Source organism: Sapajus apella, unplaced genomic scaffold (genome assembly GCF_009761245.1).
Source record: "Sapajus apella isolate SASKATOON/1434 unplaced genomic scaffold, GSC_monkey_1.0 scaffold160, whole genome shotgun sequence".
NCBI lineage: Eukaryota > Metazoa > Chordata > Mammalia > Primates > Cebidae > Sapajus > Sapajus apella.
In genome coordinates, this window is record NW_022437100.1 from 1,086,910 (window position 1) to 1,099,253 (window position 12,344).

Consider the following 12,344-nt stretch of genomic DNA (forward strand, 5'->3'; position numbering starts at 1 on the left):
CTCGCCACGGCAACCACCGTCACTCAGCGCCGCCTGGACAACAGCTCCCTCCACGTGGCCATCACCAACACAGCCTCAGTGACAGCCCCAGCCTCTCTTTTCCTCTCCAGGGCAGCCACCGGCCCAGCCAGGATGGAGCAGCTCCTTCTGCCTGCCTGTCTGCCTGTTTGCGGCCTCCTAGTGCCAGACGGCTCTCCCTGAGCCTCCAAAATTCAATGGCACAGGATCAGGCCCCACTCCAATTCCACTGGTGTTTTCCCCTCCTCCCGGCTCACTCCCAGCCCCTCTCTCTGCAATGGGAAGGCCCCCACCTGAGACCCCCACCATGCTCTCCCAGGCCTTCCCCTGGAAGCTGGCTCTCCACCCCCAGCAGGTGCACAGGTGCCCCCTGCCCTGCTGGGGTGCAGACTAGGCCTGGCTCAGCCTGTCCGCCGGGTGATGGGCAGGAGCTGGGGTCCCTGAGCCAGCAGGGGCTTCCAGCCCACCCTCCCCAGTGAACTTGACTTAGCCCCCAGCAGGCCTGCCACTCTGCAGGCTGCCTCACAGGCCCTGTGGAAGGACAGCTAGGTGGGAGGGGTGCCCACGGCTGGGGGCAGGGGCTGGGCCCACAGGAAGGAACACACAGGAGCCTGAGGCTGGGACACATCACAGGTTTGCAAGGCCGGGTCATGTGAGCTGTGCCCACAAACAGCCACACACACACACACACACACACACACACACACACACACACAGGCAAAAGGACCCTGTCCTTACCAGATGTCTGCAGCAGAGGAGGCCCCTCCGGCAATGTCCCCAACCTGGGTCTCAGAAAGGTCCCCCAGGCAGCAGCGGCAGCAGTAGCAATGAGATCTCAGGTCCTGGCCCAGCTCGGGTGGCAGCAGCTCCTCACCAAGTCCTCTCCTTCTGCAAGGAGGCGAGGGGGAGAGAGGGGAGGGAGGGAGAGAAAGGGAGAAGAGGGAGGGGGGACAGCAGGAGGGAGGGAGGAGGGAAAATGCTGAAGTCTTGAAGGGTACACTCACTTCTTTCTTGGGTTTCCCATGGCAACCGAATATACCACAAATGAATATCAGGGTGAGACAGAGGGAGGAGGCAAAGGGAGAGGAGGAATGAAGGGAGATGGAGGAGAGATGGAAAGAGAAAGAGATAGAGAGATGGGGGAGACGATGGGGGAGAGATGGAGAGATGCAGAGGAAGATGGAGGCAGAGACGAGAAGGCACAGAGAGGGAGAGATGGGGCCGGGAGAGAAGGAGAGACGGAGGTAGAGGCAGAAGGATGACAAGGCAGGAGAGGGAGGCTGCGGCTTCCCATAGAAACCCATGGGCTCAGGGGCCAGGGGAGAGGCCAGGGCTCACAGGGCTTCTTTCAAGCCCTTGGCAGGAGAAGAAGGCACAGATGGGTGAGTTTTCTGGGAACGAAGGGGCCCCCACTCCCACCCCTCCACCTTGTCCCACACGCCCTACTGGGCTCCACAGCCTGGAAGTGCCTCCCGAGTCACATCCCAGCCTCACACCCCACTCACAGCCATGGTCACACATGTCACACCCACGTGTGTGTGCACACACACCCCACACTCCCGTGACATGCAGTCCCCACACAGCCCTCACCCCCTCCATGCCCAACCACCCCCTCTCCTGTCGGTCACTCGGATCACCAATGCCACCCACTGCCCTCATCGGCCGGGCCCAGGGAACAAAGACACCCTCGCCCTCCGCACATCCTCTCCTCTTCAGAACTCTGCCAGGACTGGCACACGCCTTCCCCTACGTGCCTAGCCTGTACCCCGCCAGGTGCGATGCCTCTCCACCTTCCCGCCATATGGGCTCACACACAGCCTGAGAGCACAGTACCTGGCTGACCTCCACCTGCACAGACCGGCGCTCCCAGACAGACGGGCCTCGGCGGAACCTCGCCTCCATCTGCGCGCACACATGCACACACACGCTCATCCCTTCCCGAAGAGGCCCCTTTCCCTGTCCGGCCCCGCACTCCACCAGCCCAGATGGTACTCTTGGCCCTCCTCCGCAGGCAGGGGCTCACACCTCAGCCCCCTCGGCATTGCCATTCACAAACATATGTAGACCCACCAAGCACTGGCAGCCAGCGGCGCCCTACGGAAAATAAACACACACTTGGGCCTCCCCTCCCCCACCTCCCTCGCTGCCTCAACTCCCTCAACCCCAACCAAAGGCAGAGAACCAGAAGGGCCAACTGCCTCCAGGAAAGGCTCCCAGGCCTAGCTGGGGGCACACAATTGACCCTGCACCCCTCAGCCAGCAGGGATGGGAAAGCACCCCAGAGGCACACACTATACCCAAACACACACACCCCAGTCGTCCCAGAACACACCCAGACAGAAGCCACACGGGACATGCCACCGCTGCGGAGAAACGCGCATCACAGACCCAAAGACCCCGTGGGCCCAGAGACCCAGGTGCACTGCACACAGCTGAACCAGCACACAGGGCTGCCCCACACAGACACACTCCCCAACACGCAGGCCCACGCTGGTGCCAAACGCATGGAGCTACTGCACAGACGCACGAACCAGGGGCACCCTGGACTGCCCCTCCCCAGGTTCCCCAAACACACCCAGAAAAACGTGCCCAGGGGCGCGGGGCCCCCAACATAGACACGCGCCAAAACATACATGCTCCAAGCATGCCCACACGCAGGGAACCACTCCCGGACACACGTGCCAATGCACATGTCCCCACACACCCCCTGTACGACACAGCGCTCCCGGGACAGTTCACGCGGCGCGTCCCCATGCCGTCCACACCCACCTGGCACACACACTCCCTCGCCAGCAACTCGCCAGGTCCCAGCTCCGGTAGCCCCCTGTGCCCCTGCCGGCAGCTTTCGGATCCCTCGCACCGCGCAGAACCCAGAGGCTGCGAAATTGGCTGCGAGCGTCAGCGGCTGCGGCTGCAAATTCTAAACACAGGCAAGTAAGGCGGAGAGCCGGGCCAGCCGGGCGCAAGTTCCGGAGGCTGGCGGGGCGGGCCGCGGCCGGCAGAGGACCACAGTGCAGGGGTGGAGAGCGCGGCGGGGTCGGCGGAGCTCCGAGCGCGCGCTGTTGCACCCACCGCTCCAGGTCCGCGGCAGTCCCCGCCCGCACCCTCCTCCGGCCCCGCTGCCACCGCGCACCCACCCTGAGCGCCCCCAGGACGGACACGCCCGCCGCCCGCCAGACCCAGGTCTGCCTCCACCAAGTGGATGCACTGTACCGAGCCACCGCTACGCGGCTCTGCGTCGCCTCCTCCAGGACGCCTCCTCTGCTCTTCGCCCTCCTCGCCGCTTCTCTGCCCTCACCTCCACCTCGGCCTCTGGCCTCTGCTCACAGGCACAGCCGCAAGCTCAGCTCCACCGGCGCCCTCGCTCCATAGGAAGGGAGAGGGAGGGCATTCGCCCTGTGCGAGGTGCTGGAGCAGGCTCCCTCCAGCCCCACTTCATCCCGACCACACTTTAGACTGCTAACGTGCCTAGCGTTAGCAGCTGTGCGGCCTCGAACCCGTGACCGCACACTCTGTCTCCGATTCCGCCTCTGTGCAACAGGAATGATGTCGAGGGTCGTTATGAGGATTGAATGAGGGGCTCCTTACACAGGCTTGGAGCAGCGGGCAACGAACACGGAAGATGATTAGTCAGTGTTATTAGTACCGGGCCGCCTTGCCGCTGTGGCGCCGAGGCTTAGGCACTCCTCCGAGCTCAAGCTCCTCCTCTGGAAAATGAGGATGGCTTTGCTGGCTCGGGAGGAGTCTGGGAGGAGTCTCAGAGACCCCAGGTACATGCAGCTGCCATCCAACCAGCAAATGCGGGTGCATTAATCTTCGGGAAAGCATTAAAATTGCAAGTTCCTGGTCCCCTCGTCGGCTCTCCCAGTCAAAATCTCAGTGGACCGGGCCCAAGCATCTGCATTTTAACCAACGCCCAGAGATTCTAATGGCCCCTGACAAACAGGATATTGCTCAATTTCTTGGCGCAGCATGGATAGTCTGGTGTGGTTGATCCTCAAACTACATGTCCAGACTCCTCAAAATCCACTCTGGGCTTCCCGACCTCCAGGCCCCTGCTCACACGGTCACCCCATCTGTCACACCCCCACCCGGGGCAGCCAGTACCTCTTTCACAATCCTCCGGCCAAAATCAAACAAGATAAGAGAGAGTGCCTTGCCCAATATCTGGCAGGTAGCAGAAGTCGGCGCAACCTCTCCAGCCCTTCCTGGGAGGCTCGCTCCACACCCGGCTTCCAACCTGCACCAGCAACCCCCTCTCGGTCAGGTCACAGAGGAACAAGAATCACCTGTCAAGCAAGCCCCACTGTGTGCAGAACCCATGCTGGCCACTTGCCAGAGGTCCCTGTGCCCCACTTCTCCTCCAGGACCCTGAGCTCCACCAGGCAGGAGCTCCTCTCTGGGGGTTCCTGCCTGAGCTCCAGGACACAGCATTTCTCCCTGGGTGAAACATGCTAATAAGAGTGTGTGTGCCCCTGCCATCTGAATGCAAAATGCAGCGATCTGTCCTCGGTAGCATGTAGATGAAAGGAATCTGTTTAATAAGTATTTTTTGAGGGCCTTGCAGTCTCTGCCTGCACAGAGCTGACACGCAGTCGGATAAATAGACAGGAAGTAGGCAGATGCAGGAAATCCCCTGGGGAATGAGAAGGGCCAAGAAGGGAGGGAGGCAGGTAGGCTGACCCCACAGCCTCTGTCTCTCCAAGATTCAGGAATAATTGCAGGGGGAGAGTGATGACAGACAGGTCAAGGGAGGAAATGGAGTCAGGCCTGGGTCTTGGGACTAGGCCCACAGCAGGCTGGTCAGGCAGCCCTTGGGATTCAATCCCTACTTCCTCCTGAGAGAGGTGGTGACCTGTATATACACACAGTCACATGCACACAGACAAGCAAAGACACAGCCTACCCCCTCCTGGCCCCACTGCACGTTACAGCAGCCAGCGTAGGGTGCAGGTTGGCAGCTCCCAGGCCCTTCTCAGGCTTCCTTAGCACCCCCCCACCCGCAGTTCCCATGCACTTCAGGGGGTGACAAGGGTAGGAAGGAAACAGACACATGCGTGCACAGTGCAGAGCCCTCCAGGAGGCCAGGAATGAATGGTGGGGGCAGATGGGAAGGGGCAGGAAAAGAGTGGCATCCCATGTGCCAGACAGGATGTCACACAGGTGGCCTTCTCTTATCTAACCTTTAGCATGACCTTTAGGACAACCCAGAAGGGTTAGGAATTCGTTTTTTGTTTTGGGGTTTTTGTTTTGGTTTGGTTTGGTTTTTTGGCCGGGCTTGGTGGCTCACACCTGTAATCCCAGCACTTTGGGAGGCTGAGGTGGGTGGATCACAAGGTCAGAAGTTCAAGACCAGCCTGGCCAATATGGTGAAACCCCGTCTCTACTGAAAATACAAAAATTAGCTGGGCATGGTGGTGCCCACCTGTAATCCCAGCTACTGGGGAGGATTTTTTTTTTTTTTTTTTTTTTTTGAGATGGAGTCTCGCTCTGTCACCCAGTGGCACAATCCTGGCTCACTGCAACCTTGGCCTTCTGGGTTCATGTGATTCTCCTGCCTCCATGTGATTCTCCTGCCTCAACTTCGCAAGCTCTCCTGATCTCAGGCGATCCACCTGCCTCGGCCTCCCAAAGTGCTGGCATTACAGGCACCAGCCACCGCGCCCGGCGCATAATTCGGTACTTTTGTCTCCACTTTGCATTGAGGAAACGGGGCCTCGGGGAGGGGAAGTGACTTGCCCAGGACACATACCCAGGAGGAAAAGAGGCAGGATTTGGGGCCCTGGAGAGAACCTGGGCCCCTGCCCATTCCACAAGCAAGATGGCTAGGAAGGGGGGAGTCCAGAGGACCACAGCTGAGGCCACGACAGACTCGGGACTGAGGAAAATACTGCTCCTGGGGCAGCCTCCCCACTGTCACCGGGGGGCGGGGGATCTCCAAGCGTTGCTGTGTGAGGCACTGTGGAGGGCCAGGGAGCAAGGGGCTGCCTCTGGGGACATCCCATCCCTGTGGGGAAGGGGCGCAGGAGGAATGGGATGGGGGGATTGGGACAAAGCACCGCTTTGAGGCCCCTCCTTTCCTGTCTGTCCTTGCAGCCACAGCAAAGGGCTGCCCTGGCCCCCAGCTTCCTTAGGGCAGGGTCACTGCACGCATTTACAGATGAGCAAAGCAAGGCCCAGAACTGTCCTTCAGTGAGAGGGGTACGCCAAGAGGCAGAGGCCTCCAGGCCCACCTAGCAGTGGGGTTTAGCAGCCAGTGGTGCTGATTCGAGAGTCTCCCTTGGGGGCTTCCAGTCCTGGTTCCATCACTGTGTGGCCCTGGACTGGTCTGTAACCTCTCTGTTTGTCTTCAAAATGAGAAATAATTATAGCTCCTACTGCAACTGGCTTTTATGAACGAACGCCGCTTATAAAGAGCTTCAAACGGGGCCTGGCTCTCAGTAGGGGCTCAATAATATTAGCCGATATCATTATTTCACTACGATTATTACTATTTCCATCATCAGCATCGTGCAGCCAGCACCCGTCCTCTGGCACTGCAGGCACAAGCACGCCTGTCCCGGTGGCTCTTCAGTCCTCAGGGCTTCTCTGGGGCTTTTCTGGGGACTGTCTGCAGAGCTGGGGGAAGGAGAGATGGCTCAATTATTCCAGCCCCCAGACACCATGTCCAGTAATCATGTCAATGCCTCTGCCCCAGGTGGTAATTGAGCCAGGAGAAGGTTAATTTAATTGCAGATTGGGCTGGGACGCCTGGAGACAGAGGCTTGGGTTAACATTAACTCGGCTCCTGAAGAGGTCTGATCCCTAAGAAGGTCAGGCTTTGAAGCAATCCTGCTTCTGGGCCATCCACTCCAAGCCGCACAAACGTCACAGCACGGGGGCGGGCGGGGGCACCAAGAGAGAGGAGCTGGGCCCCCAGGCACCATGGCCGGAGCAGATGAGGGCAGCAGCGATGCGTGCCTCCCAGCCCTGCAGACAGCTGTCACACTTCCACGCCACAAGGCAAGCTGCCACCGCCCTCTTACAGCGATGGGAGGGCTGACCCCTGTCACACACAGCCAGGATGCAGACGCGGCAGGGGTGTCACTGGAACCCGGATCTGCTGCCCAAAACAGGCATCCTGCAAGACCTCAGGGGCCACTGGGGAACTGGCATGGAGCCCCCAGTGACCGCCCCGGACGTGCCCCACTGGGGAAGGCTTGCAGCTGGTGTGCCCGTTTCTGTCACCCTGACTCTCTGTGGAGCTTGTGGGTGGAAGAGCAAGAGAGCACTGACCTGAGAGTCCAGAGCAGCCTCTCCTGGAGCCAGAGACCCCTCGGCCTTGGGCTCATCACCTGGCACCCCACCCCCAATTCCTCATGCCGCCACATATTTTCATGAAATGACAGTGCCCTCGAGAAGGGACTGGGTGGTCAAATGTGCCTCCCTGCAGCCTCCAAGGGCAGACGGGGTAGTCACATTAAATCAACAGACAGCTTATTCCACACCTCAGTGTCAAACATAACAGCAGCCAGCCCACCCACCTCCAAAGACTGCCATGGAAATCCAAAGGAAAGAAAAGAAAGTTCCCTACAAAGTTAGACTTAAACCAAAACAGGAAAGCAGCTACTCTGGGCTGGGGGGACAGGAAGTGAGGGGACAGAGCTCACATGGCCTGAGCCCCCATCATGTGCCAGGCACCCTCACCCCCGCAACTGACAAGGCCCACGGTCTCCTTAACCCCCTTCACCTCTCTAACCCCCACCCCGTGTTAAAGAGGAGAGACTGAGGCTCAGAGAGGCTACGGGAATGCTTAAATCATGAAACACAGAAAGTAGCAAAATGGGATTTGAACAAATGGTCTCAGGTTCCCTGCCTGTGGCCATTTTCTATTGTCACATGCACTGACACGCTCACATACACACTCATGAAAGCACATGCACCCAGAGGTGGTGGACCTGGCTGGGCTGCGGAGGAAAACAGGGACTGGGGAGGTCAAATGGGGGCTGCAGCATGTCGGGGCAGGGGAAGGGCACTATTCAGGGGACAGGACTTAAGGAAAGGGGTCCCACGCCCACTCAGGACGCTGGGAAATGGGGCCTCTTGGGAAGGACCATCCACCCTCAGGCTTCATCCCTCTCCCCTTCCCACCCCTCATACACAGGGGACATAACCACACCTGGCCACACACACCCCTCTGACATCACATTCACAAACTCCGGCGGGGGAAGCGACTCCCGGCAACACTGTCCCACTGACGTCACCTGCAGCCTGGAGCTTACGTCATACCTGAAGTTCTCACTGACGTCACGTACATACTTTTTCCTGATGTCCCCACAATTACTCCTCTTTCTGCCTAGGGGTTGATGGCCCAGAGGTGCCCACCTCCCCACACACACAGCTGCAGGGCCCCCGGCTCACCAGGACAGCACCGGCATCTGCGCCCCCTCACGGGACACACATCTGCACACATGTGAACAACCACATGCTTTGCTGGTGGCCCAGACGTGACATGTCCCACAGGTGGCCATGGGCCACGGGAACAGGGGTGTCAGCCAGGCATATACACACCCACACATGCACACACCCCAGTCCCGGCTCATGATGCAGCTTGCATATTAAAACGCCCCTCAGTAACGCCGGCCGTCTGCGCCCCACAGCTTCCACCACATTCCTCCAGGTGCTGCCAGAACCCTCCTCCCCGCAGCTTCTCGCCTCCGACAGCCTGGCCTGCTGACAGCGACAGCCGCAGCCCAGACACACACACACACTCTCTAGCCCAACACCTGTGTCTCAGCAAGGGACCAAGGCAGTGCCCTCCAGCCGCAGCTGCTGGGTGGGAGGAGTCCATGGGCAAGGGGCAAGCACAGAGCCCTGAGCTGCAGAAAGTGCCGAGTACCACATTTCTCCCCAGCCGAGTGCACGGTCAGCACCACTGTCCCCTTCTCATCTCCCTCCTTGGGCACGCCTGACACATCACGGCTTGGTGGCCTCTGTATTGGACACAAGCTGCCCGAGTGTGTGGGTGCGTGAACACACACACACCCACACACACCAGCTCTCTTCCCTCCAAACATTCGGAGAAAACCCTGCCGGGTCACTGACAGTGTGTGTGTGTGTGTGTGTGTGTGTGTGTGTGTGTGTGCGCGCGCGCGCACGCTTGTGTGTATACAGAGAGCAGGGCCCACACACACACACACACACATACACACAGTGTGCACAATCCTCCCCACATGCACGGAGCATCCCACCGGCCAACACACCCACCCCTTCCCCCTCCCCTGACAGCTGCTGGAGCCCACACAGGCACACACACACTGGCACGCACACAGGCACACACACACTGGCACGCACGCAGGCGCACGCGCGCGCGCGCACACACACACACGCGCGCACACACACACACACACACACACCCCCAGCAGTGGCCCTGGCCCTGCCAGCTGCAGTCTCTGAGATTGATGCTGCCTCCCCGGGCTGCCTCCCTCCCTGTCCCTGCCAGTACCTCTACAAGGTCCCCACCCCCTAATTCTGGTCCTACCAACCCCACCGCCGACAGGCCCCACCCTGGTCCCCCTCCCCCGAGCAGACACCCCGTCAACCCCTCTTACCAGCTAGAGGATGAATGCCTTGACCCGGCAGCACCCCGTGAAAGAGGGGGGTCAGGGACCCCGATTCGAAAAGATGGGGGCAGAGAGGTGCAGTGTGGCACTGGCTGGCACAGCGTCCACCATCGAGCCTCTGCACCACCCCCAGAAATGCTCACCTCACTGACCGTCCTCCGTGTCCTCCCACCGCATCCGCCCACCGCCGCCACCACCACCCTCGCGCAGGGTGGTCCCCTGGGGGTCTCACGGGGATCCCCAGACCCAGGAGACACTGGGGATGGCTCTCCCCGTCTCATGCCCCCCTTCCGTGTCCCCCTCCAAGCCCCACCCCCACTGGCGGAGGGGGTGCCCTCCGGCTCCAGCCCCGACTCCCACCGTCTCGCCGGCCTCGGCGCCCGGATCCGGAGGAATTCACTTACCCCAACCCCAGCCCCAGCCGGGATCCGGGCCAAGCGCCGCCTCCGGGCAGCGGCGGCCGCGGGGCCTGCGCGTGAGTGTGAGTGTGTGTGAGCGCGGGTGTGGGTGCGGGGTGCGCGGCGCCTGGCCGTGGCCCCGTGCGTGGCGCGTGGCCGTGGGGTGGCCCGCGTGTGTCTGTGTGTGTGTCTGGGAGCGCGCGTGTGCGCGCAGACGCCGCCGCCCCCTCCTCCCCGCCGCCGTGCCTCTGCCTCGGCTGGGAGGGCGCCCGGGAGGGGCCGAGCGGCGCGTCCGGGGCCGCGGCGGGCCGTGTCCGTCTGTCCGTCTGTCCGCGCGCCCGCCCGCGCCCGGCGCCCTCCGCAGGCCTTTCCGCAGCGAGCCCGCTCCCGCCCCCGAGCCGGCCGCACGCTCCACGGACACACGCGCGCTCGCAGACACATGCCCGCAGGGCGGGGGCCGCGCCTGGCGCCGCCGCTGCAGCTGCAGCGCCCGGGGAGGCAGCGGCGGCCCCGCGGAGCCCCGAACCCCGGCCTGGGGCGCCCCCGTCCCCCGCCCCCCGGCCCCCTGCGCGGCTCACCCAGCGGGATCCGGGTCCGGGTCCGGCCCCCGACAGCGCATTCAACAGCTGGGGGCAAGCTTGCGGCGGGGCCGCCCGAGGTGCGCCTGGACTCGCCCTCCCCTGGACTCCGCCTCCGCGGATGGGCCCCCTCTCCACCTCGTACCTCCGTGCCCCGCCGCCTGCGCCCTGCTGGCTAGTACCGCGCTCAACCGCTGGCGGCTGGGGAAGTGCGGCTGCTGCGTTCCCATTTTACAGGCCAGACAACTGAGGCTCAGAAGGAGGAGTGACTCCCCCAAGGTTACACAACGAGCCTGCAGACAGGATTAGACTTTACGTTCTCCTAGCTTGTGCCAGGGGGCTCACTGCCTTTCCGCACCCCTCCAGAAGTAGGTCCAGGGGATACTGGGCTCATCTGCAGCCTAGAGAAGCTTCATTAGCCTTTCCAAAGGCCCAGTTCCCCGCCCGTTACGCCAAAGCCCCCTGGCCACCTGCTGTCACCTGCAAAGGGATAGATTCTGGGAGGAAGAGGAGGAGGAGGAGGAGGTGGGAAATGCAAGAAGCAATAGGCATCGGGGCCTATACCTTGGTTCTTGGGCGTGCAAGTACCTCTTTCCGGGGCCCTGTGAGCTGCATGTCCGAAGCCTGCCACCAGCAGGCCCTGTACTTCATCATGTTTATAGGACCGCACGCAGCAGCGCCTGTTCTTAGGTGTTGCACCGCAGAAGTGAAGTCCAGGCTGCAGGAACGCCTTGTAGGAGCACATGCCTGTCTGGGATGAGGAGACTCCCCAGAAGAAGCCGCTGCCTGAGCTGAATCTTGATGGATGAGTAGGAGTTGGCCAGCTAAAGAAGAAGGAGGTGTCCCAGACTGTGGGAATAGCATGTGCAAAGGCACAGAGGCATGAAGCAGCTTTGTGTGTGTGCACAGGGAACTCCATGGAGTTGGATGTTACTGGAGCAGAAAGACCGTCTATCCAAAAATTCCTCCCTCCTGTCAACTGAGAACAGGGGAACTGCCCAGGATGGGGCTGGGAAGGCAGACGAGCACTGGGACACAGGCCACTGCTTGTCCCGGGGTATGGAGAAGGACTATTGGGCGTTCCCCACCTCTGCTCGCCACACCTGCACCCCCTAGGCTGCCTGGCACACTCCTACCCATCCTTCAAGGTCCCTCGCTGCAAACCCAAACAAGCCATATGCTGTCTCTGCCCTTTAAACTGAGTCCTCCTAAAGGGCAGGGGTGGTATCCAACACATGGTGTGTGCCCCCCACAAGGCTGGGCAAGAAGCAAGGTCCCAGCCCCAAGACCCTGCGGGAAGAGCCCCTCAGGCAGAACATAACGGCTTGTGCGCCCTCTGGCGGATCCCTGGAGAAACTATAGCGTGCTCCCTAATCCCACAGTCCAGCTGCGGCTCTTAGGCCCAGACACTTTGTGAGACGGGCACTGGCAGATGCCCTCTGATCCGCTCCTGCTCAAGGAACTGAGCAGTGATGACCCCAAGGAATACCAGACAGTGAGTGGCAAAACAGCCTCTTGCGGCTCCGTGTGCAAGACGTTCCCAGTCATCTACCAGAGTGCAAGTCACAACCCTCTCTGAGCCTGTTAGCAAAAGCAGCCCCTCAGCACAATGCCGGACGCTCCCTTCTCCCTGGGGACCCCCAGGTCTGGCTGGATTCGCTGGAGGTGGTTTGAAGCTCTAAAACGTTCTAAGAGTCTCCCTTTGGAGACTTTCCCCTTACTGGACAGATGTAAAGTGACAAGAGTTT

At 61.0% G+C, this 12,344-nt stretch overlaps 1 protein-coding gene across 7 annotated transcripts in view; it reads right to left on the reverse strand.

The window, feature by feature from the left end:
- Positions 1-10,692, reverse strand: part of ELFN2 (extracellular leucine rich repeat and fibronectin type III domain containing 2) — a 60,465-nt gene extending 49,773 nt beyond the window's left edge. The window contains exons 1-2 of one of the 7 annotated variants that reach the window (XM_032266783.1): positions 10,597-10,692; positions 757-906 (exon numbers count right to left, since the gene is read on the reverse strand). The gene's annotated coding sequence lies outside the window, so the exon portion shown is untranslated. The other 6 variants (XM_032266785.1, XM_032266777.1, XM_032266781.1 and 3 more) reach the window with 6 other exon arrangements.
- Between the last annotated feature and the right edge of the window lie 1,652 nt (positions 10,693-12,344).